The sequence below is a fragment of the Mauremys mutica genome, chromosome 2, assembly GCF_020497125.1.
Source record: "Mauremys mutica isolate MM-2020 ecotype Southern chromosome 2, ASM2049712v1, whole genome shotgun sequence".
NCBI lineage: Eukaryota > Metazoa > Chordata > Testudines > Geoemydidae > Mauremys > Mauremys mutica.
The window spans coordinates 168,938,166-168,961,978 of record NC_059073.1 but is presented as its reverse complement, the minus strand read 5'-3'; the positions used below and the strand labels follow the sequence as shown (position 1 = coordinate 168,961,978).

At 43.2% G+C, this 23,813-nt stretch overlaps 1 long non-coding RNA gene across 1 annotated transcript in view; it reads left to right on the top strand.

The window, feature by feature from the left end:
* The window catches only part of LOC123365358, a 57,917-nt gene extending 41,632 nt beyond the window's left edge, over window positions 1–16,285 (top strand). Inside the window, exons 3-4 of the long non-coding RNA XR_006577538.1 lie at window positions 14,856–15,005; window positions 15,377–16,285. This is a non-coding gene — a long non-coding RNA (uncharacterized LOC123365358). The remainder of the gene's footprint in view (window positions 1–14,855; window positions 15,006–15,376) is intronic.
* Window positions 16,286–23,813: the final 7,528 nt, after the last annotated feature.

Here is a 23,813-nt window from a genome sequence, read left to right as displayed (position 1 = left end):
AGCTACAGGGTCCCCTGCCCGCCGACTGCAGCTGGGCAGCTGCAGAGTCCCCCCACCAGGTAGGGGGCTGGGAGCTGTGAGAGCAGGGCTGGCTTGGAGCTCCAGCCCCAGGGCAGAAAATGTCATGGAGGCCAATGGAAATCACAGATTCTGTGACCTCAGTGACATAATTATAGCCTTATTTATTAGCAATCATGTAGGTTCTTTTGTTTTTAATATGTTCTTCTGCAATGTATGTTGTCTTAAGAATGAAATAGGCTTGCTTAGAAATAACTGGCTGGTAACTTATAACTATGGACAGTCACACAGTTAACTGGCTCCGAGTCAGAATTGTGTTTATAAACAGAGTTATTAATGGGTGATTAAGATAAGAAAGGGCTGTTCGGTGGTTTTCTAAAGTTAAATCATCTGTTCCCAGCTTGTGAACTGCAAAAAGCGAGTAGCCTAAATGAAAGAAAATAATTGAAGATTTTTCTACAATTTTTCAAATGCTGGATTCAAGAGGTGATAACAAAGTTACTAATATCTTTCTTTGAGAAGATAACTGATTTTTAGACAAAGGAAATGCAGTAGATCTAATCTACCAGGATATCAGTAAGGCATTTGATACAGTTCCACACGAGAAATTGTTAGATTATGTGCGGTTTAATATGAGAACTGAAAGGTGGATAAGGAACTAGTTGAAGGGGAGACTACATCGGGTCAAACTGAAAGGTGAACTGTCAGGCTAAAGGGAGGTTACTAGTGGAGTTCCTCAGGGATCAGTCTTGGAACCATTCTTATTTAACATTTTTATTATTGACCTTGGAACAAAAAGTGGGAGTGCTAATAAAATTTGTGGATGACGCAAAGTTGGGAGGTATTGCCAATATGGAGGAGAACGAGAATATCATACAAGAAGATCTGGATGACCTCGTAAACTGGAGTAATACAAATGGGATGATATTTAATATGCAAAGTGTAAGGTAATGCATTTAGGGACTAACAACAAGAATTTTTGCTATAACCAGGGGACTTATCAGTTGGAAGTGACAGAGGAGGAGAAAGACCTGGTGCATTGGTTGATCACTGGTGGATGATTATGAGCCATCAATGTGATGCGTCCATGAGAAAGGCTAGCATGGTCCTGGGTTACATCAGGCAAGGTATTTCCAGTAGAGACAGGGAGTGTTAGTGCCATTATACAAGACGTTGATGAGAACTCACCTGGCGTACTGTGTGCAATTCTGGTCTCCCATGCATAGGTGCTGACTCCATGTGTGGGTGCTCCAGGGCTCAAGCACCCATGGAAAAAATAGTGGCTGCTCAACACCCAGGAGTCAAAGCTTGAGTGTGGAATGTGATGAGTTCTGTGCTGCTAACAACTTCTGTCTTTGGGGCAGGGAGTTTGTTTATAAACAGAGACAGGGTGATTCAGATAACAAAATGCTTGTCATTAAATTAAATGAAGGATCACAAGATAATCCTGAAAGCACTGCCAGGCACTCCAAATAAAAGATAGGACACAAAGAGTAGGAATAAATGTCAATTTTCAGAATGGAGAGAAGTAAATAGTGGTGTCCCTCATACTGGGACCAGTGCTGTTCAACTTATTCATAAATGTTCTCCAAAAAGGCTAAACAGTGAGGTGGCAAAGTTTGCAGATGATACAAAATTACTCAAGATAGTTAAGTCTAAAACAGACTGCAAAGTGAACAGGAGTACTTGTGGCACCTTAGAGACTAACAAATCTATTTGAGCATAAGCTTTCATGGGCTACAGCCCACTTCATCAGATGCATAGAATGGAACATATAGTAAGAAGCTATATATATACATACAGAGAACATGAAAAAGTAGGAGTTGCCCTACCAGCTCTAAGAGGCTAATTAATTAAGATGAGCAATTATCAGCAGTAGAAAAAAATGTTTGTAGTGATAATGACAAGAAGGTGTGAGGATTCTTAACATGAGGAAATAGATTCAATGTATATAATCGCTGAGCCATTCCCAGTCTCTATTCAAGCCTAAACTGATGGTATCTAGTTTGCATATTAATTCAAGTTCAGCAGTTTCTTCTTGGAGTCTGTTTTTGAAGCTTTTCTGTTGCAAAATTGCCACCTTTAAGTCTGTTACTGAGTGACCAGAGAGGTTGAAGTTTTCTCCTACTGGTTTTTGAATGTTATGATTCCTGATGTCAGATTTGTGTCCATTTATTATTTTGTGGTTTGGCCAATGTACATGGCAGAGGGGCATTGCTGGCACATGATGGCATATATCACATTGGTAGATGTGCAGGTGAATGAGCCCCGATGGCATGGCTGATGTGATTAGGTCCTATGATGATGTCACTTGACTAGATATGTGGACAGAGTTGACATTGGGCTTTGTTGCAAGGATAGGTTCCTGGGTTAGTGTTTTTGTTCTGTGCTGTGTGGTTGCTGGTGAGTATTTTCTTCAGGTTTGGGGGGCTGTCTGTAAGTGAGGACAAGTCTGTCTCCCAAGATCTGTGAGAGTGAGGGATCATCTTTCAGAATAGGTTGTAGATCTTTGATGATGCGCTGGAGAGGTTTTAGTTGGGGGCTGAAGGTGATGGCTAGTGGCGTTCTGTTATTTTCTTTGTTGGGCCTGTCCTGTAGTAGGTGACTTCTGGATACTCTTCTGGCTCTGTCAATCTGTTTTTTCACTTCAGCAGGTGGGTACTGTAGTTTTAAGAATGCTTGATAGCAATTAGCGTCTTAGAGTTGGTAGGGTAACTCCCACCTTTTCATGTTCTCTGTATGTGTATATATATCTCTTTATTATATGTTCCATTCTATGCATCCGATGTAGTGGGCTGTAGCCCACAAAAGCTTATGCTCAAATAAATTTGTTAGTCTCTAAGGTGCCACAAGTACTCCTGTTCTTTTTCTGAATACAGACTAACACGGCTGCTACTCTGAGACTGCAAAGTGTTACAAATGGATCTCATAAAATGGGTGAATTGGCAACAAAATGGCAGATGAAATTCAATGTTACATGCGAAGTAATGCACATGGCAAAATATAATCCCAACTATACATACAAAATGATGGTGCCTAAATTAGCTGTTACCCATCAAGAAAGAGATATTGGAGTCATTTGCAGTACTCTGCAAATTCATAAGAATCCTTTTCAATATGTCTGTATCATCCTGAACTCATTCTCCAGTTTCTGAAGACTAAAAATTATCTCCAGTCATCAGTGGGACAGATGCAACTGAATAACTTAACTGTCCTTAACGTGCATCAAAACAATACCAGGGAACCTAGAGGTAAATAAGATTGCTGACAGTTTCATCCAGAAAGCTACAGTGAGACATAATGTCTTTAAACTGGGATGTTAATAAAGACAGCTTGTGACTGCAATGATTTTAATATACTGTAATTCATGTAAATGTAATTATGTAGTTCATAACAATTTAATCATTATTAAAATAGTAACAATACCAATGATAGATACATTCAATAACTAGAATATGAAATAAGTATATAAATATGCTGAAAATAGCCTCCCCTCAAAATTGGCAGAGTGCCCCCCAAAACACACACCGGCAAAAACAAAAGTCAGCACCTATGTGTTCTGACTTTAGTAAGAGTATCTGAGTAAGAATATACATTACAATTTTAATCCTAACCAGTGTCCCTTAAGTGCCTTGCCACAAGATGTCAGAACATGTTATATTAGAACTGAGTGAGTCTAATATTTATTTAATTTTCTTTCTTGATATAGGAATTAGATACAGTGCTCTTGTGAGATAATTTCTAAGTTATTATCTGCAAAAAAAATTAAGAGTTTTCAGTTGCCTAAGTATCCCTTGGAATCATGGTTAAAGCCCCCACCCACCCAAAAAAATCTGAAATGGTGCCCCTGTGCGCCAGCACAGAATTTGCCCCCCCCCCCGCCTTGGTTTGACTGGAGCCACCCCCACAAATATAGAAGTGAAAAACTATGCCTATGATGATTGGGCTGTGGGGGAGAGAGGGACGGTGGCAGGGGACGGTGCATCTGAAATGGGTTTGGCTTGTGTTTTGGGCTTGGTTGTTGGTAGGGGGCGGTGCTTCTGAAATGGATTTGGCTTGTTTTGGGCTTGCTGTGAAAGGTAGTGCAGCTTTGTTATCTTGTCAGACTTGGCAACACGCTGGGAATAATACAGTAAGGGCAGGGAACTGTGCAGGCTGAACATACCATGGTCAGAAGAGAGTGAGATGAAGGTATCCACCCAAAAAAGGCAATAGATAAGGAGCCAGAAGCCTGAGAGTGGGTGCCCTTGCTGAACCACTAAGGGGAATGTAGCAGGGTGGTTACCGCACTCCTGCCCTGAAGGGTTTAAAACAGCCCCAAGAGAGAGCTGTGGCAGGGCAAAAGCTGGGCTAATTGAGGAAGTGGCCACAGCTGGGCCACACCCCAATCAGGTCACAGCTGGCCTGTATAAAAAGGCTGTGAGCCAGAGGCCCAAGAGGAGTTTCTCTCCAGGCTGGGAGAGAGCAGGGCCTGGCTGCCTGCAGAAAGGGTACTGGAAGTGAAGCAGGGCTGGGGAGAGCTAGGGGAGCTCCAGGCTGGCAACTCCCCAGGCTGCAGGGCCTGGTCCAAGGCCCACAGAAGTACTGGGAGGCAGAGGAAGGCGGCAGGTCCAAACCCCCTTGTGTATGATGAGTGGCTTTTACACTGCAGTCTGCCCCAGGGAGCGGGGGGCTTGATGATGACTGGCAGTAGCCCAGACTGAGGCAAGGTGGGGATTAGAGCATTGGGGTTCCCCAGAGAGGACCCAGAGGAAGAGTGTGGGGGGGTATTGCCAGGGGGCAGCACTGCAGATAAAAGGGCATTGGGGTCTGGGAGGGACATGGGGCCAGCGGCAAGTAGGATGGTGACCAGCAGAGGGCACTCCAACAGCTGGTGAGCTAATTCCCTGGATAACCACCAGGGAGGTGCCGCAGGAGTGAGTCCCGTAACTTTACAGGGAAATATAAGTGCAGTTGCCCTGAACTGTGAGACATGTTTACATATAACTGTATTAAAATGTATATAGTTTGCTTGCTCCTAGTTTACCAATAGATCCAGATTGCTCTCTATGAGTGACCTGTCCTCTTCATTATTTACCACTCCTCCAATTTTTGTGTCATCAGCAAAGTTTATCAGTGAAGTTTTTTTGTTTTCTCCAAGGTCATTGATAAAAATGTTAAATAGCATAGAGCAAAGAACCAATCCCTGAGGGACCCCACTAGAAACACATCCACTCAATGAGTATTTCCTGTTTGAAAATGTAATTGTAAAGAACTTTACAAAACTGAAGAGTTATATTATCACAATGTAGCTGAAATTTGTGTGTGTGTGTATATATATACTGCCTTGTACAGAATTACTCAAAGTAATTGGTATACAAACCATATTGTCACAAAATATGTATATGAATATACAAAATAATGAACTTGCAAGAAAAAATTCAGAATATATTTCTTTACAAAATAACAAAAAGTACTACTTATACTTGTTTTGTATTGGGCTCTCGTCTGGGAGCCAAGAAAACTATGTTGTATTCCTGGGTACTCCACCATAGACTTTCTAGATCTGAAAAAGTCACTTCACTGGTCTGTCTGTATTTTCCCTCCCAATCTTTATCTGTCTTGTCTAGTGAGATTGAAAACTCATTGGGATGGGAATGATCTTTTACTATGCATTTGTATAGCACCTAACACGCTGGGACCTCCAGGTGTCATTATAATATAAATAATAATTGATAGCTTTGTATTTCAGAAATATTGACTACAAATTTCAAAAATGGGTACCTAAAAATTTTGGCTAAGATACCTAAAACAGTGATCGGAAAGTGCTGAACTCCTAGCAGCCTCCATTAATTGTTTTCTCACTAGTAGCTGAACGCACATGCTGTCACCTGGGTGTGGCAGTTGGGCCAAGTAATCCACCATCTGTACAGTCTCCCTCCTAACACAAATGAGCTGCAAAGTAAGGGTGATCACTGGTTGACTGATCTCGATCAAAGTGGTCTAGGACTCTTGGCATGGTATTCCTTATTGTAGCTGCACACTGCACAGTTGTAATTTGTAAAGTACAAGTGGCTGAGAAATTAAAAACTGGATGGCAACAGACTGTGAATCCCAGTGATGACTGAACCAGGTGATATTCTGAACAAAAAGAGATCTTTATCATGCTTTTAGTTGTTTCCATCACTTCATACTGACTCTACAGACATTCTAGGCTTCAGAGTGACACATAGGCACTGAAGAAGTGGCACATGCATCTGAAGAAGTGGGTTTTTTACCCACAAAAGTTTATGCCCAAATAAATCTTAGTTTTTAAGGTGCCACTGGACTCCTCGTTGTTTACATAGGCGGGTGACAATCCCAGGATTTTATTACTGGTATATACTCTCAAATTTCTGTAAGGGCTACTAGTGGGGAAAGAGAGGGAAAGGTAAAAGTGAAATAATTTATATTTTATCCCCAAAATGAAACACCACAATGAAGCTATTACAGACTAGGAGATTCAGAAATCTTAAATTGCTAGTTGGGGCACAGAAACACATTCTCTGGCCAGACATAGATGGAAAAAGTTCTGCGTGTCACAGCTGACACCTGAAGTATCACCAGTGTTGACAGATTTAGAATGTAGCATCCAGATTTGACAAAAATAAGGTAAATTTGAGTCTCATCTGAATGTTGGGAATACTGCAGTCCACAGCATCTCCCACTATCTCCACTAGTGGCCATGTGATGCTTACACTAAACAGGAGGGTTGACAAGATGGAATCTTATGACATCATGCATTTGAGAACCTTCAGGGAAGAAAAATAAGCTAACAGCCATAATGTAAATCCTTTTATCTGAATAATAGGCTTCATTCAATCAGAATTCAGTGATTTGCACACTGTATGGTTCTTGAGAAGTACAGTGAGCATGAAATTCTGCCAAACACAGTTCAGGGATTTACATAAGTGAGAAAAAAACTGCACAATTATACTTCAGAAACAGAACAATGCCCCTGTGCTTTATCTGAGAAAATTCAATTTCTGTATAATAAACAGTACAGTGTACAAGTTAAAACATCTGAATATGAACTCCTCTAAAGATACATATCCTCCAGGTGCATGCACTTGAATGATTGAACTTCTGTATACTTGAATATGCATACTGCTGGATAATTGCTGACATGCACCTGCACTTATATGAATAGGCAATCATTCAAATAACTGCAGGTGTTTGTGTTTGAAGTTTTAAACAGTCAACCAAATGCATCTGTGTTTATTTGATCTCACAGTGCAATGCAGATCAGTGTAGGAAGTGTCAGGAATCATGGGATAAGATCTTACCTTATCCCATTACTCTATCTGTTGCAAAGCACATCTGAACTGTTTAGTTAAACTATTTCCAAAGCTACTTTAATTTTATGCTAGTGGTAACAAGCCTTAAATCAAACCATTTTATCTTGAGTTGGGGGATCTCTAAGCTATGTGAGGTGTGTTTATATAACTCAAGCCAATATTACTTACTCTAAAAAACCCAGGAAGTTTCTCTACTTCTCAAATGATTGGTCCATCTAGTCTACCACTAACCAATACTTCTTCCTAGATAGAAGATATATATATACTGAAAATGGGAGACTTTAAAAATTCAATCCTCATTCCCACAAGTGATATTTTATACTCTGAAAACTAAGATGTGATGGCTACTAATTTAGGCCCCAAACCTGCAAACATGTACACAATTGTTTACCTTTACATATTGTGTATACTCCCATTGAATTCAATTGCTCACACACAATAAAGCATATGCATAGATCTTTGTAAGTTTGGGGCTTTAGCTTGTGTAACTACACTTTCAATCTTTTTTTATCATTTAATTAAAATTACAAAACTGAAAATTTTGATCAGATAGAAATTATACTAATTTTGTAATTTCTTTCTATCAGAATAATTTCTCCCTACACCAGGAACAATCAAATCTAGTCATAGCTAAGTCCACTAGCAACCGTAGCCAATAGAGGGAACCTCTATCTCACATTGATGAGCAGTTGCTCATGTGAGCAGTCCTCTTGACTTCAGTGGAAGTACTCATGAAGGTAAACTGGTCACCCTTGTGAATGGAACTGGGTGAACTAGTCACTAGGAGCAGGGATTTGCGATATGGGTCTCGCATATGGCAGAAGAGTGCCCTAATGCATGGGTTATAGGGTAGTCTGGAGTGGATCATTCTCAGTCTCTCTTATTGACACAGTTATACTTTTTATGAGTAAATAAATAATCAGAGGGCCTGAGAGTGTAAGTAAGAATGACTCCATATCCCCGTAGTTAGAGCACTCACCTAGGACATAGCTGATGCAATTTCATGTCCCTGCTCCAGTGACTATTTATACCCAATGGAACAGCTTCAAATGGAGAGATTGAGAAAGACCCACAGTAGACTTGGCTTGGCAGAATTCATTTTTTTAACATTTTGATAGATAATATCAATGTTTATTGTTAAGTATTTTTAATTTTTTTATTTATTGTTCACAGTTGCAGGAAGTTATGGGCTGGGGAAGTGGGTCAGACAACTACTTAATGACAGTAAATGCTGAGATTTAAAAAGTGAAAGTTTTTTACTGTTAAAACACAAATTGTCAACATCACATGGCAAAATATACAAAATAAATAGCCTTAAATCAAACTCTCCCAAGTTCTCATGCAGCATTTTTCTTACTTTGCCTATCAGTAAAGTTCAATTATTATCTCTGGGAATATTTTTACATCAATTTGTGTGTGGGGGGAGGAATAGATCTTTACTGATAAAGACTCAATCTTTTCAATCCTACCTATACTGTAGCCCAGTGGCTAGGGGGTTTCACCTGTAATAGGAGAGACCCCAAGTTCAGATCCCTTTGCTGCAGAAAGGGAACTAGATGCAAGTTACTGATATTCCAGTTGAGTGCCCTAACCACTGGGATAAAGCTCATACGGGAGTCACTGCCTTCTCTGGCTGTTTTGTGAATGGCACCTCACTCCTGAAAAAAACTCTGCTGAAACTATATGGCAAATTCACGGCAAATTCACAAATTGTTTCAGTGCCTCTAAAATGCATTTTTAAGTGAATTTCTATCTGCCAAAAAAATTCATGCAACTGTAATTGGGAGTGGAGGGTTCATAGTAACACTCGGGATGAAGATGGAATAAAAGAAATCCTAGTATTTGTAAACATTTCACATTCAAGTATCCATTATTGCATTATGTCATATAAAGTTTCACTTTCAGAAGCGAACAATTATCTATCATCCCATATACAATTCTATATTTTATATATGTGGAGATAGCCATATAATAATAGTAATATATTCATAGAATTATTCAGTAAAGAGGCAGCCAATAAGGACTTGATCCTGCAAACATTTAAGCACATGCCTAACACTAAGCATATAAATATTCCCATTGAAGTCAACAAAATTAGTAGTGTGTAAAGTTAAGCACGTACATAAGCACGGGTGGAATCAGGGTATATGTTTCCATCAACATCATCTCCTTCCTCAGCAGCAGGCAAGCTCTTCTTTTTACCAGGTTGTGCTAACAAAAAAGCGTTAGTATAATCATAGTCAATTTAATAATAATTGAAAAAGGATAACATACATTATGCAGGGGTAAATATTGTAACTAGATAACAATGAAAAAATAAAACTCCTCCTCTCTGTGCTTCAGTAATTTACTATCTGGAAATAGCATTCTCTTATGCTGAAAATGCAAAATATTTCCCTTTGTTTTTAAGGGAGATGTCATAATTTGATTCTTATCTCACAACACTGAATATACATTAGTTGTTCTTGTAGATAAGTGAGTCAGAGAAGGGCACAATTAAAGAATATTTTGCTGGGATATAAAAGTTCTTCAGAAAATGAAGAAGTGGATCAAAGTCCTCATTAGAGAACTTCTAATGGAAAGTTCCCCCTCTTCCAAGACTTCAGGGACATCCAATATTCTAATATCAGAATACTCTAGAAATGTTTTCATTCCTATGCTTTAATTTGTAGGGAAAAAACAGTCTTCAACTTTGGGTGAAATCCTGGCCTCACTGAAGCCAATGGCAAAACTTGCATTTTTAAGGATTTCACACTTTGCATTTTTGTCAAAGGGGCATGATTCTGAGCAGGTCCAACCGCTATTGAATCATAGAATCATAAAATAATAGGGTTGGAAGAGACTTCAGGAGGTCATCCAGTTGGTTTCAGTAGAAGGTGAAAGTGCTTAATATTGCTGCTGTGCCACTGGGCTGGCAATCCCGTGGGCCAGATTGAAAGCCCTGATGGGCCGGATCCAGCCTGCCGGCTGTAGTTTGCCCTCCCCTGATTTAAATCTTGCAAAATTAGTTATGCAACAGACAGAAACAATTAAAGAATCAGATAGAGACTATACAGATAAACAACAGAGAAGTAGGCACCATAAAGGCAAAACAATAGAAGTATAAATTTCACAATCACAACTGTTCATAGGTGGTTTCTTGCCAGACAGAATGCTATCAAACAAAGTTTTCTTTCAACATCTTAATATCCGTTTCTTTATCTGGTGATGGTGGGTACTTCTTAACAGCCCAATATTATATTGTTTTGATGTAATTTAGATGGAATATGAGGATGTGACTCTCTGCATCTTAGCTCGTGTCTGCTGTTTTTCAGTCTGGCTGCAGCTTTTACTAAAGATAAAGGCCTCAGACCTTACAAGTCCCCTGCACTCATGGCAGGACTAAGCAATAATTAGACCACTCTTAACAAGTGATTGTCTAGCCTGTTCTTAAAAACCTCCAATGACAGAGAGTCCACAATCTTCTTAGGCAATTTGTTCCAGTGCTTAACTACCTGAACAGTTAAGAACTTTTTCTTAATGTCCAACTTAAACCTCCCTTGCTGCAATTTAAGCCCATTGTTTTTCATCCAATCCCGAGAGGCTAACAAGAACAGTTTTTCACCCTCCTTCTTGTAAAAGCCTTTTATGTACTTGAAAACTGTTATGTCCCCTCTCAGTCTAGTCTTCTCCTGACTAAATAAACCCATTTTTTCCATAGGTCATGTTTTCTAGACCTTGAATCATTTTTGTTGCTCTTCTCTGGACTTTCTCCAATTTGTCCACATCTTTCCTGAAATGTGGTGTCCAGAACTGGACACAATACTCCAGTTGAGGCCTAATCAGCGTGGAGTAGAGCGGAAGATTTACTTGTCATGTCTTGCTTACAATACTCCTGCTAATACATCCCAGAATGATGTTTGCTTTTTTTGTAACAGTGTTACACTGACTCATTTAGCTTGTGATCCACTATAACTCCCTTTCCTAGGCATCCATTTCCCATTTTGTATGTGTGCAATTGATTGTTCCTTCTTAAGTGGAGTACTTTGCATTTGTCCTTACATTTAATCCTATTTACTACAGTCCATTTCTCCAGTTTGTCCAGATCATTTTGAATTTTAATCCTAGCCTCTAAAGCACTTGTGTCAAGGTTCCTTCCCCACTCTGAACTTTAGGGTACAGATGTGGGGGACATGCATGAGAAGCTCTAAGCTCAATTAACAGCTTAGATCTGGTCTGGCTGCCACCACTCACAAGCACTACTTCCCTTCCCTGGGTAGTCTTGAGAGACTTCACCAATTTCCTGGTGAACACAGATCCAAACTCCTTGGATCCTAAAACAAGGAGAAATTAACCATCCCCCCTCCTTTCTCCCACCAACTCCTGGTGGATCCAGATCCAACCCCCTTGGATCTAAAAACAAGGAAAAATCAGTCAGGTTATTTTAAAAAGCCTTTTTATTAAAGAAAAGAAAGGTAAAATAAAAACCTCTGGGAGAGATTAGCATACCAGCTACTCTCACAGACAACAGATTCCAAACACAGAGGATGTTCCCCTGGGCAAAAACTTAATTACACCAATGAATACCCAAATACCCAATTTGACTATTCCTCTAATTGCACAAGACAAGTTACAAAGAAATAAACATAAACCTATTTATTTCCTTTACTAATACTCACTACTTAATAAGAGGCTGAATTCTGGAGCTTTCCCACTCCGGTCAAAGTGAAACTGAAAACTGACTAAACAAAGGAAACTTCCCTCATTCCTTTTGAAACATCTTGTTCCCCCATTGGTTCCTCTGGTCAGGTGTCAGCTAGGCTAGGTGAACTTCTTAACCCATTATAGGTAAAAGAGGCATTAACCCTTAACTATCAGTTTATGACAACTTGCAACCCCTCTGAGTCTGGCATTGTGTGAAAACTGTATAAGTGTACTCTCTATGCCATTATCTAAATCATAGATGAAGATATTGAGCAGAACCGGACCCAGGACTAATCCCTGAGGGACCCCACTTGATATGCCCTTCCAGCTTGACTGTGAACACTGATAACTACTCTCTGGGAACAGTTTTCCAACCAGGTATACACCCACTTAAAAGTAGTTCCATCTAGGCCAGGGGTTCCCAAACTTGATTCATGGATTGTTCAGAGTAAGCCCCTGGCGGGTCGTGAGACGCTTTGTTTACCTGAGCTTCCACAGGTACAGGCACTCACAGCTCCTAGTATATAAGGCAACACCTCCTCCCTTTTTTCCATATGTGTCCTTCCTGAGCAACCTGCACCCTTCTGAACCAATAATCCAGTCATGTGTATTATCCCACCAAGTCATAGAATATCAGGGTTGGAAGGGACCTCATGAGGTCATCTAGTCCAACCCTTTGTCCACATCTTTGTTTCTGCTCAAAGCAAGACCAATTCCCAACTAAATAATCCCAGCCAGGGCTTTGACTAGCCTGATCTTAAAAACCTCTAAGGAAAGAGATTCCACCACCTCCCTAGGTAACCCATTTCAGTGCTTCACCACCCTCCTAGTGAAAAAGTTTTTCCTAATATCCAACCTAAAACTCCCCCACTACAACTTGAGACCATTACTTCTTGTTCTGTCATCTGCTACCACTGAGAACAGTCTAGATCCATCCTCTTTGGAACCCCCTTTCAGGTACAGTCTAGATCCATCCTCTTTGGAACCCCCTTTCAGGTAGTTGAAAGCAGCTATCAAATCCCCCCTCATTCTTCTCTTCTGCAGACTAAACAATCCCACTTCCCTCAGCATCTCCTCAGAAGTCATGTGCTCCAGCCCCCTAATCATTTTTGTTGCCCTCCGCTGGACTCTTTCCAATTTATCCACATCCTTCTTGTAGTGTGGGGCCCAAAACTGGACACAGTACTCCAGATGAGGCCTCACCAATGCTGAATAGAGGGGAATGATCACGTCCCTCGATCTGCTGGCAATGCCCCTACTTATACAACCCAAAATGACATTAGCCTTCTTGGCAACAAGGGCACACTGTTGACTCATATCCAGTTTCTCATCCACTGTAACCCGTAGGTCATTTTCTGCAGAACTGCTTCCTAGCCATTCGGTCCCTAGTCTGTAACAGTGAATGGGATTCTTCCGTCCTAAGTGCAGGACTCTGCACTTGTCCTTGTTGAACCTCATCAGGTTTCTTTTGGCCCAATCCTCTAATTTGTCTAGGTCCCTCTGTTTCCTATCCCTACACTCCAGCATATCTACCACTCCTCCCAGTTTAGTGTCATCTGCAAACTTGCGGAGAGTGCAGTCCACGCCATCCTCCAGATCATTAATGAAGATATTGAACAAAACTGGCCCCAGGACCGACCCTTGGGGCACTCCGCTTGAAACCAGCTGCCAACTAGACATGGAGCCGTTGATCACTACCCGTTGAGCCTGATGATCTAGCCAGCTTTCTATCCACCTTATAGTCCATTCATCCAGCCCATACTTTAACTTGCCAGCAAGAATACTGTGGAAGACTGTATCAAAAGCTTTGCTAAAGTCAAGGAATAACACATTCACTGCTTTCCCCTCATCCACAGACCCAGTTATCTCCTCATAGAAGGCAATTAGGTTAGTCAGGCATGACTTGCCTTTGGTGAATCCATGCTGACTGTTCCTGATCACTTTCCTCTCTTCTAAGTGCTTCAGAATTGATTCCTTGAGGACCTGCTCCATGAGTTTTCCAGGTACTGAGGTGAGGCTGGCTGGCCTGTAGTTCCCTGGATCCTCCTTCTTCCCTTTTTTAAAGATAGGCACTACATTAGCCTTTTTCCAGTCATCCGGGACCTTCCCCAATCGCCATGAGTTTTCAAAGATAATGGCCAATGGCTCTGCAATCACATCCGCCAACTCAGTGATGCCAAGTATGTCATAGTTGTGTTTATTCACTAGTATAATCTGGGTAGAGACATCCATGGTCAGATTTTCTGTCCGGATACAGGTGCAGGTGGAGGAGACAGGAGCCGCATTGGCACTAGCAATGTGGCCTTTCCTAACTATAGTGATTAGTCTCACTCCCTCTCAAACTTCAGTTTGTTGTCCCCTGTTCTCTAGTTCCCCTGGGTAATTTAGACTCTGGCTTTTAAGACCTGGTTTCCTAGGTCAGCCCTACCTGTTCTTTACTCGTATAGGGGGAAGTGATCACAAGGCTGATTGAGGATGATCAAAGATGATCAAGGGAACAAAGGTTCAAACAGTTCCCAAATACACAATCCCATCTGTAAATTGTCTGCTGTATTTAGATTGTAAAATGTTATGTATAACAGGACTTTGTCATCAGACCTGTTTGTAAAGTAGTTGTCAGATTGTCAGTGTTATAAAAATAGTAATTAATATTAACATTAGTAATAATAATATTGTATCATTGTGAACCTTCTAGTTGACAGGACTGTAATAACTGGAACCTAACTAGATGAAAGAAGAAATAAGGGTCGTTACTGTCATTCCATTTTTTTCTTTAAACTGTCATTTTAATCAGTTCTAGGATCAAATAATGATTCTTACTTCTCCATTTGATTATAGTGAAGCTGCAAATTAAATTTTTCTCTTGGACCTGAATGCTCTGCAGTAATGAAATCTATGCCTTTCAACCTCTGGTGATGACAGAGCCTGCATATAGTCTGTGAAACCCAGAGGAAGCTCATTTGACTCAGGGCTGGTTTGCTTTCCAGGGTAAGAGCTCCCAAAGACCTATGCATCTTCCATGATGGCTATATTATTTGCCATTTGTGTTATCTGAGTGAAGAGATTCCCAGGCTGAGTAACAGGCTGTAAAAGATCCTTTGCGCACCCAACAAAAAAAAGTGGGTGTGGGGGGAGTATATTATTGCTACGTTGTGTTACACATTTCTTTTCTTAGAATACAGTGTGATACAAAGCTCTTAAAATAATTAAACAAAATATTGTGTTTAACAGCTCTGTACCTTTAAATGTGCTTCTTAAAGAAGGCTTAATTGTATTATCAAATATATTTTGTTTTGATAAATAGAAAGTGCATTCATTTAACAGATCTGAACTGTATTTTTCATCCTGGTTTATTCCAGTTGCAGGTACTTAAGCACTGAATGATTGAAATACTGAATACCCAACACCATTACTGAATGCTGATGCCTAGACTACATGACGACGGTGTGCAGCTACATATAAATAGATTGCTTGTTTGCAGTGTTGGTGTAGCTGTGTTGGTCCCAGGATATTAGAAAGACAAGGTGGGTGAGGAAATATCTTTTATTGGACCAACTTCTGTTGGTGAAAGAGTCAAGCTTTGGAGATTCACAGAGTTCTTCTTCATGGCCAGTGAAGGGCACTCAGGCCTGCTCTACACTACAGTGTTATGTTGACACAAGGAAGCTCATGTTGACTTAGTCGTGCATATGTCTACATTTAAATGTGTCTCCCACCTATGTAAGCACCCTGTTATGCCAACATTGTAACACCACCTTTTCAAACTGCAGAAAGTCATGGTTGATGTACTTAGGTTGGAGCAGTGCGAGTGTAGACACTGCATTACTTATGTCAACCCTAACTGTCCCCCAGCAGCTGTCCCACAATGCCCTGCACTGACCACTGTGATCACCATTGGGAATTCCACTGACATGGGTCAGAGAGATCGGAGGTCTCCCACACTTACAGCCCTATGAATTTTTTAAATTCCTTTTCCTGTATGCCCGACTTAGCTAGCACACCTAGCATCTCTCCATTGTTGAGTGCAACTGGCCAGCTGACCATGTCAGCCCCACACACCTGCCTGGAATAGACAGAAGATATTGGAGCTCCTGGGCCTGTGGAGCAAAGAGGCTGTGCAGACACAGCTCCAAACTCGCCATCAACATCTACAAGCAGTTTGCACAGGGGATGCAGGAGAGGTGGTACAAGAGGGACCAACAACAGTTCTGCGTGAAAGCCAAGTACCTGTGGCAGGCATACCAGAAGGCCAGGGAGGCCAGCAATCAATCCAGTGCTCAGCTGCAGACCTACCACTTTAATAAAGAGCTGAATGTTGTTGAGTTGTTTTGTTTTCTGCTATGTTGTTCCCTCTAAGTTGTTGTTTGTCCTCCATGATTGATCTCTTCTTGTTTCCCTCTTACTATTGTAAATCTGCCCAGCGACAGTCAAACTGGTGGGAAACTTTGGAGCCTTTGAATAAGGTTTGGCAGGAAATGGTCATGTGACTTTAAGTATTCTGCCTAGTAACCCAAACATATAAGAAGGCACTGCGCCCTGTAGCAGCTGCAGTCTGTCATAGTGGCAGCCCAGTGCTTGTTCCTAGCCAAGACAATGTGGCAAGTAAAAGAAGACAAGAAGATCAACTTACCGGTTCCTGTGTCCTGAAGCTCTTGATTGTATCCTGAGTTCCTGTTGGCATCTTGTGATCCTGGTCATGTCCCCAGCATCCGTGTGGTCCTCGTTGTGTAGAGAGAGAGAGAAAGATGGTGATGTGTTAATCATTGAATTTGCTTTCCCCACTCATAGTGTTGTATTGGTTTTTGGGGTCCTTGGCTTTAAGCCAGTTGTGCAGTTAACAGCTGAGTAGTTTTATTATCTGTTTATAACTTTGTGCGGGGTCCTTGTTAATAAACTCTTCTTGTTTTGTTACCTATTCCACGGGTTGTCTTTGCGTGACAAATCATAAACCGATGACAGAGGTGGGAGGGGGTTGGCCTGCAGTGTGGGGGTTTGGGGTTTAACACGGTCCTGACTCCCTTACTTCTCTCTTCTGGGTTAACATTTCTGGTGACTGCAGCAGGACCCCCTTCTTATGATTTATTTAACTGATTATTGATTTGATATGTTGGAGTGGTTAATGGTGGTCCATTGACACAAGGATGGGTTCCTGGTTGGCGAGAGGCTGAGTCAGGATTGTGACCAAGGTTCTGTGAACCTATGGTTTAAGGTGACCTTGTGTGCTGCCAGCCTGTGTTCTTGTGTACCATGAGCAAGAAGGGGCCTAGTGTGCCTCTAGTCTCGGGTAGCCTTGTGTGCCTCTAACCCAGGGGTGGGCAAACTATGGCCCGTGGGCCATTTTAAGCCAGCCCATGAGCTCCCACTGAGAACCGAGGTCTGGGACTTGCCCCGCTCCAGCTGAGAAGCAGGGCTGGAGGCTGCACCACGCGGGTCCCAGAAGCCATGGCATGGCCCTGCTCTGGCTCCCCAGCCAGAGTGCAGTGTTAGGCGCTGCACCACATGGCTCCCAGAAGCTGTAGCATGCCCCCCCCTCTGGTGCTCCAGCTGGGGAACAGGGTCAGGGACCACTCCACACAGATCCCAGAAGCTGCTCCTATGCACTCCAATGGCCCCCTCCAGCACTCCAATGGGAGCTGAAGGGGCAGTGCCTGTGGACGGTGCAGTGTGCAGAGTCTCCTTGCCATGCCTCCGCGTAGGAGCCAGAGAAGGGACAGACCGTTCCCTTCCAGGAGTCGCTTGAGGTAAGTGCCACTCAGAGCCTGCACCCCTGAGCCACTCACCATGCCCCAGCCCTGATCCCCCTCCCACCCTCCAAACCCCTCAATTCCAGCCTGGAGCATCCTCTTGCATCCCAAACCCCTCATCCCCAGAGCCTGCACCCCTTCCTGCACCCCAACCCCCTGCCCCAGCCCTGATCCCCCTCTCACCCTCCAAACCCCTCAGTCCCATCCCAGAGAATCATAGAATAGAATCATAGAATCTCAGGGTTGGAAGGGACCTCAGGAGGTCATCTGCTCAAAGCAGGACCAAACCCAACTAAATCATCCCAGCCGGGGCTTTGTCAAGCCTGACCTTAAAAACCTCTAAGGAAGGAGATTCCACCACCTTCCTAGGTAACCCATTCCAGTTCTTCACCACCCTACTAGTGAAAAAGTTTTTCCTAATGTCCAACCTAAACCTCCCCCTCTGCAACTTGAGACCATTACTCCTTGTTCTGTCATCTTCTACCACTGAGAACAGTCTAGATCCATCCTCTTTGGAACCCCCTTTCAGGTAGTTGAAAGCAGCTATCAAATCCCCCCTCATTCTTCTCTTTGTCCCTGTCAGCAGGTATATGGGATCTTGGGGAGCAATTACCACACGGGTGGGGTGCAAAATAAACTTTATTAAGCAAATACAAAAACAGGGACAATTCAATAGTGAGGGGTATGGGGTTGTTAAGGTAGACAATTGGGGAGGGGTTTATTTTTTGGTGAACAGTAAGGGGGTTTCAATAGTGGGGTAAAACACAGTAGGATACAATACAGTGGGTAATCAGTTAACACTGAGGTATAAATGTAACAGGTAGCTAGCGATTTCTATGTAAAAAGGTGTGTCACAGCAGCATATAACCAACTAACAGTTATGGATAAAATGTGTTAAATAACAAACAATTTTAGGTAAAAATGTGTCACAGTGGTATAAATGTAGAATGTGAGGGGTATCAGAGAGGAAGAAAGTAACCAATGGGGTTTTATGCTAGAGATTTAAACTTAGTGAGACAGAACAAACAGGCTGCAAGCTTAAGCAGCAGAGAGAGTGTAACAAGGTAGAAAGACACAGAGAAGCTGGGGGGGGTGTGTTTGCAGTAGGAAGACAGACAATTACAATTATACAGAACACAGCAAAATCTTATCTATGAACTAACTTAACCAAGACTACACAAATTAAAACACAATGCAACAATTCTCTAAGCCTAACTTACAAAGTATAATGCTAAACTTAACTTAATGGGTGCACCTTATGCTAAGGATAGTTCCAGAGGGCTGAGTGGTGTGTGTCCAGGACACAGCTCCAAAGAGGGGGGGTGTGACTGCAGCAGTGGATACAGCTGAAAACAGTCCAAGGCAAAGCCCACAGGAGCAGAACTTAGCAGCAGCACAAACTTATTTTCAGTGGCAGAGTGCCACGGGGTTTAAGAGAGAGGTTTTAAAACACAGACCAAGGTTTAGCTTGAGTCTGTGTGCTGGGGAGACAGAGCCAGCAGCCCGGATAGGAGGGGTGGTGGTAAGAGAGGTTTTAGGACACAGACCAAGGTTTAGCTTGAGTCTGTGTGCTGGGGAGACAGAGCCAGCAGCTAAAATAATAAAATAAAAGTATAGAAAGTTTCACAGAGGGATTCTTACCATCCCCCAAGGCAGTAGCAGAGGCAGAAACAGCAAGCACATCAGAAGGCTCGGTACAGTCTTGATAATCAGGAGATCTCTCAGGCAGCAATTCGTTCTTTGTGGGGGGAGGGGTTCAAAAAAGGGGGTATGCTCAAAAATAAAACTAGAGCGGAGAAAGGACCCCCAGAACCCCTGGTTGATCAGACCAGGCAGCAATGCAAGAACCTTTCCGAAGTCTGTTCAGAAAATGTCTGTTTATAAAGGCAAACCTGGGCAGCTTCCCGCCAGTAACTCTGATTGGCTCCCCCTCTTACAGGGAGGAGGGAGGCAGAGAAAAACTGCAGGCAGCCACAGAGGCATGTTTGGACTAGCCCTGAGCCCAGAGGTATGACTCATGCCCAGGATCCTAAAAACACAATAGGTCTTGCAGCTCTGGACAGTGGCCACCCTACACCAAGCCCAGGTTTTAACAAGGTGATAACAGGACTAACCCTTTGAACAGGGCAGTGGTCCCACTTAGCATAAGTGGCCATCCCTTTGAGAAGGGCAATGGCTCTGGTTAAACAACTTAAGGGGCCCTCCCTTTGAGAAGGGCAGAGGCCCTGGTAAACAACTTGACAGCCAGGGAGGGGCGGCCACAGGAGGAAAACAAGAACAAAATGGAGTAAGGGGACAGCTGTAAGAACAAAATGGAGCTGTAACAGCCTAAACAATCCCAGTTCCCTCAGCCTCTCCTCATAAGTCATGTGCTCCAGCCCCCTAATCATTTTTGTTGCCCTCCGCTGGACTCTCTCCAATTTATCCACATCCTTCTTGTAGTGTGGGGCCCAAAACTGGACACAGTACTCCAAATGAGGCCTCACCAGTGCTGAATAGAGGGGAATGATCACATCCCTCGATCTGCTGGAAATGCCCCTACTTATACAACCCAAAATGCCATTAGCCTTCTTGGCAACAAGGGCACACTGTTGACTCATATTCAGCTTTTCGTCCACCGTAACCCCTAGGTCCTTTTCTGCAGAACTGCTGCCCAGCCATTCGGTCCCTAGTCTGTAACAGTGCATGGGATTCTTCCGTCCTAAGTGCAGGACTCTGCACTTGTCCTTGTTGAACCTCATCATATTTCTTTTGGCCTAATCCTCTAATTTGTCTAGGTCCCTCTGTATCCTATCCCTACCCTCCAGTGTATCAACCACTCCTCCCAGTTTAGTGTCACTTGCAAACTTGCTAAGGGTGCAGTCCACACCATCCTCCATATCGTTAATGAAGATATTGAACAAAACCGGCCCCAGCACCGACCCTTGGGGCACTCCACTTGATACCGGCTGCCAACTAGACATGGAACCATTGATCACTACCCGTTGAGCCCGACCATCTAGCCAGTTTTCTATCCACCTTACCGTCCATTCATCCAGCCCAGACTTCTTTAACTTGCTGGCAAGAATACTGTGGGAGACTGTATCAAAAGCTTTGCTAAAGTCCAGAAATAGTACATCCACTGCTTTCCCCTCATCCACAGAACCGGTTATCTCATCATAGAAGGCAATTAGGTTAGTCAGGCATGACTTGCCCTTGGTGAATCCATGCTGACTGTTCCTGATCACTTTCCCCTCCTTTAAGTGGTTCAGAATTGATTCCTTGAGTACTTGTTCCATGATTTTTCCAGGGACTGAGGTGAGACTGACTGGCCTGTAGTTCCCTGGATCTTCCTTCTTCCCTTTTTTAAAGATGGGCACTACATTAGCTTTTTTCCAGTCATCCGGGACCTCCCCCGATCGCCATGATTTTTCAAAGATAATGGCCAATGGCTCTGCAATTTCATCAGCCAACTCCTTTAGCACCCTCGGATGCAGCGCATCCGGCCCCATGGACTTGTGCTCGTCCAGCTTTTCTAAATAGTCCTGAACTACTTCTTTCTCCACAGAGAGCTGGTCACCTCCTCCCCATACCGTGCTGCAGAGTGCAGCTGTCTGGGAGCTGACCTTGTCTGTGAAGACAGAGGCAAAAAAAGCATTGAGTACACTAGCTTTCTCCACATCCTCTGTCACTAGGTTCCCTCCCTCATTCAGCAAGGGACCCACACTTTCCTTGACTTTCTTCTTGTTGCTAAGATACCTGAAGAAACTCTTCTTGTTACTCCTAACATCTCCGGCTAGCTGCAACTCCAAGTGTGATTTGGCCTTCCTAATTTCACTCCTGCATGCCTGAGCAATACTTTTATACTCCTCCCTGGTTATTTGTCCAATCTTCCACTTCTTGTAAGCAGTTTTTTTGTGTTTAAGACGAGCAAGGATTTCACTGTTAAGACAAGCTGGTCGCCTGCCATAATTACTTTTCTTCCTACACATCAGGATGGTTTGTTCCTGCAACCTCAATAAGGATTCTTTAAAATACAGCCAGCTTTCCTCGACTCCTTTCCCTGTCATGTTATTCTCCCAGGGGACCTTGCCCATCAGTTCCCTGAGGGAGTCGAAGTCTGCTTTTCTGAAGTCCAGGGTCTCTGTTCTACTGCTGTCTTTTCTTCCTTGTATCAGGATCCTGAACTCAACCATCTCATGGTCACTACCTCCCAGGTTCCCATCCACTATTGCTTCGTCTACTATTTCTTCCCTGTTTGTGAGCAGCAGGTCAAGAAGAGCTTTTCCCCTAGTTGGTTCTTCCAGCACTTGCACCAGGAAATTGTCCCCTACACTTTCCAGAAACTTCCTGGATTGTCTGTGCACTGCTGTATTGCTCTCCCAGCAGATATCAGGGTGATTAAAGTCACCCATGAGAACCAGGGCCTGTGATCTAGCAACTTCTGTTAGTTGCTGGAAGAAAGCCTCGTCCACCTCATCCCCCTGATCTGGTGGTCTGTAGCAGACTCCCACCACGACATCATCCTTGTTGTTCAGACTTCTAAATTTAATCCAGAGACTCTCAGGTTTTTCTGCAGTTTCATACTGGAGCTCTGAGCAGTCATACTGCTCTCTTACATACAAGGCAACTCCCCCACCTTTTCTGCCCTGCCTAGCCACCTTTTCTGCCCTGCCTACATCCCAAACTCCTCAGTCCCACCCCAGAGCCCGCATCCCCCAGCCAGAGCTATCACACCACCACCCCCGCACCCCACTTCCCCAGTCCAGAGCCCCCCACACCCTGAACTCCTTATTTCTGGCCCCACCCCAGAGCCAACAACCAGAGCCCTCACCCCCTCCCGCCCCCCAACCCCAATTTTGTGAGCATTCACAGCCTGCCATACAATTTCTATTCCCAGATGTGGCCCTTGGGCCAAAAGTTTACCCACCCCTGCTACTGGAAGTCCAGGAGGGGACCTGACCCTGTGTGTCAGGAGTGTGCTTGAGAGCAGCCTTGAGAGCAGCCTTGAGTGCTTGCTTGGGGTGGTCTTGTGTGATGTGGGTTCTGACCTTGTGAGTCAGAAGGGTGTGTTCAGCCCAGTGAATCCAGAAATGAGGCCAGAGAGTCCAGATAACAGGCTCGAGGGAGAGCTCAGCCTTGTAAGCCAGTGGGACAGGGTGTTCTAAGTGTAAGCGAGCACTGACTCTGCCTAGCCTAGTGGCCCCACGGGAGACATAAAGGACTCGCTACAGCAAGCTGATCCACTGAGCAGGTGCTGTGTGCTGATTAATCATCAGTGTGATATTGTGGCTGGTGTATTAAGAGTTGATTGTGAGCAGGCACTGATGCTAAATAGACTCCATGGCCCTGATGAGAGTGGTGACCTGCTCTCTAGCACACACCATGAATAGCTAGGCGCTGTTGTGGTCTGTTGTCCTAAGTGACAACAGTAAGTGGCTTGTCACTAAGATTTTTGAAAGGTCTGTAGTAGACAAGACAGGCTAAAAAATGAGCTGTGGAATGTATGGAACAACTGGGTGGACTCAAGAGCTGAATAAAAATTCCCTTGACTTTTGTGTGTATTATTTGGGGAAAGGGGAAAACCCATGGGCAGAGGCGTTGTTTAGTGATAAAGATGCATTCACAGCCCTCTGCAAAAGGTTGGGAGGAGTTTGTAGTGGTCAAGCCCAGACCCAGTAAAAAAAAAGGGGGGGGGGGAGGGAAAGGGTTCTAATATATGGATTGGCCACGGCTAGTAAAGAATTGAATGAGCACTGTAAAAGGCAGGAACAGGAGATTTTAAAGTTAGAAGGCCAAGTAAAAAGTAAGCAGGTAGAAATTGAATAGTAGAACAGAAAGGCTAAAATCTCAAAATATTAGAGTTGAAGGAACAAGAAATCAGCACCATCTTGTCTAAGAAAGAAAAAGAAATTCATGTACTTACTATAGAAGAAGAAGAATCGCAAGCAGTGATAAGAGATTTACTAAAAGAATTAAGAAGTTGGCAAAGGCAGCAAACTGACCATACTGGCTGCTACAGTAAAATCAGTAAGCTTCAGGAGAAGCTGAAGCAAACAAAAGGACTTTTAAC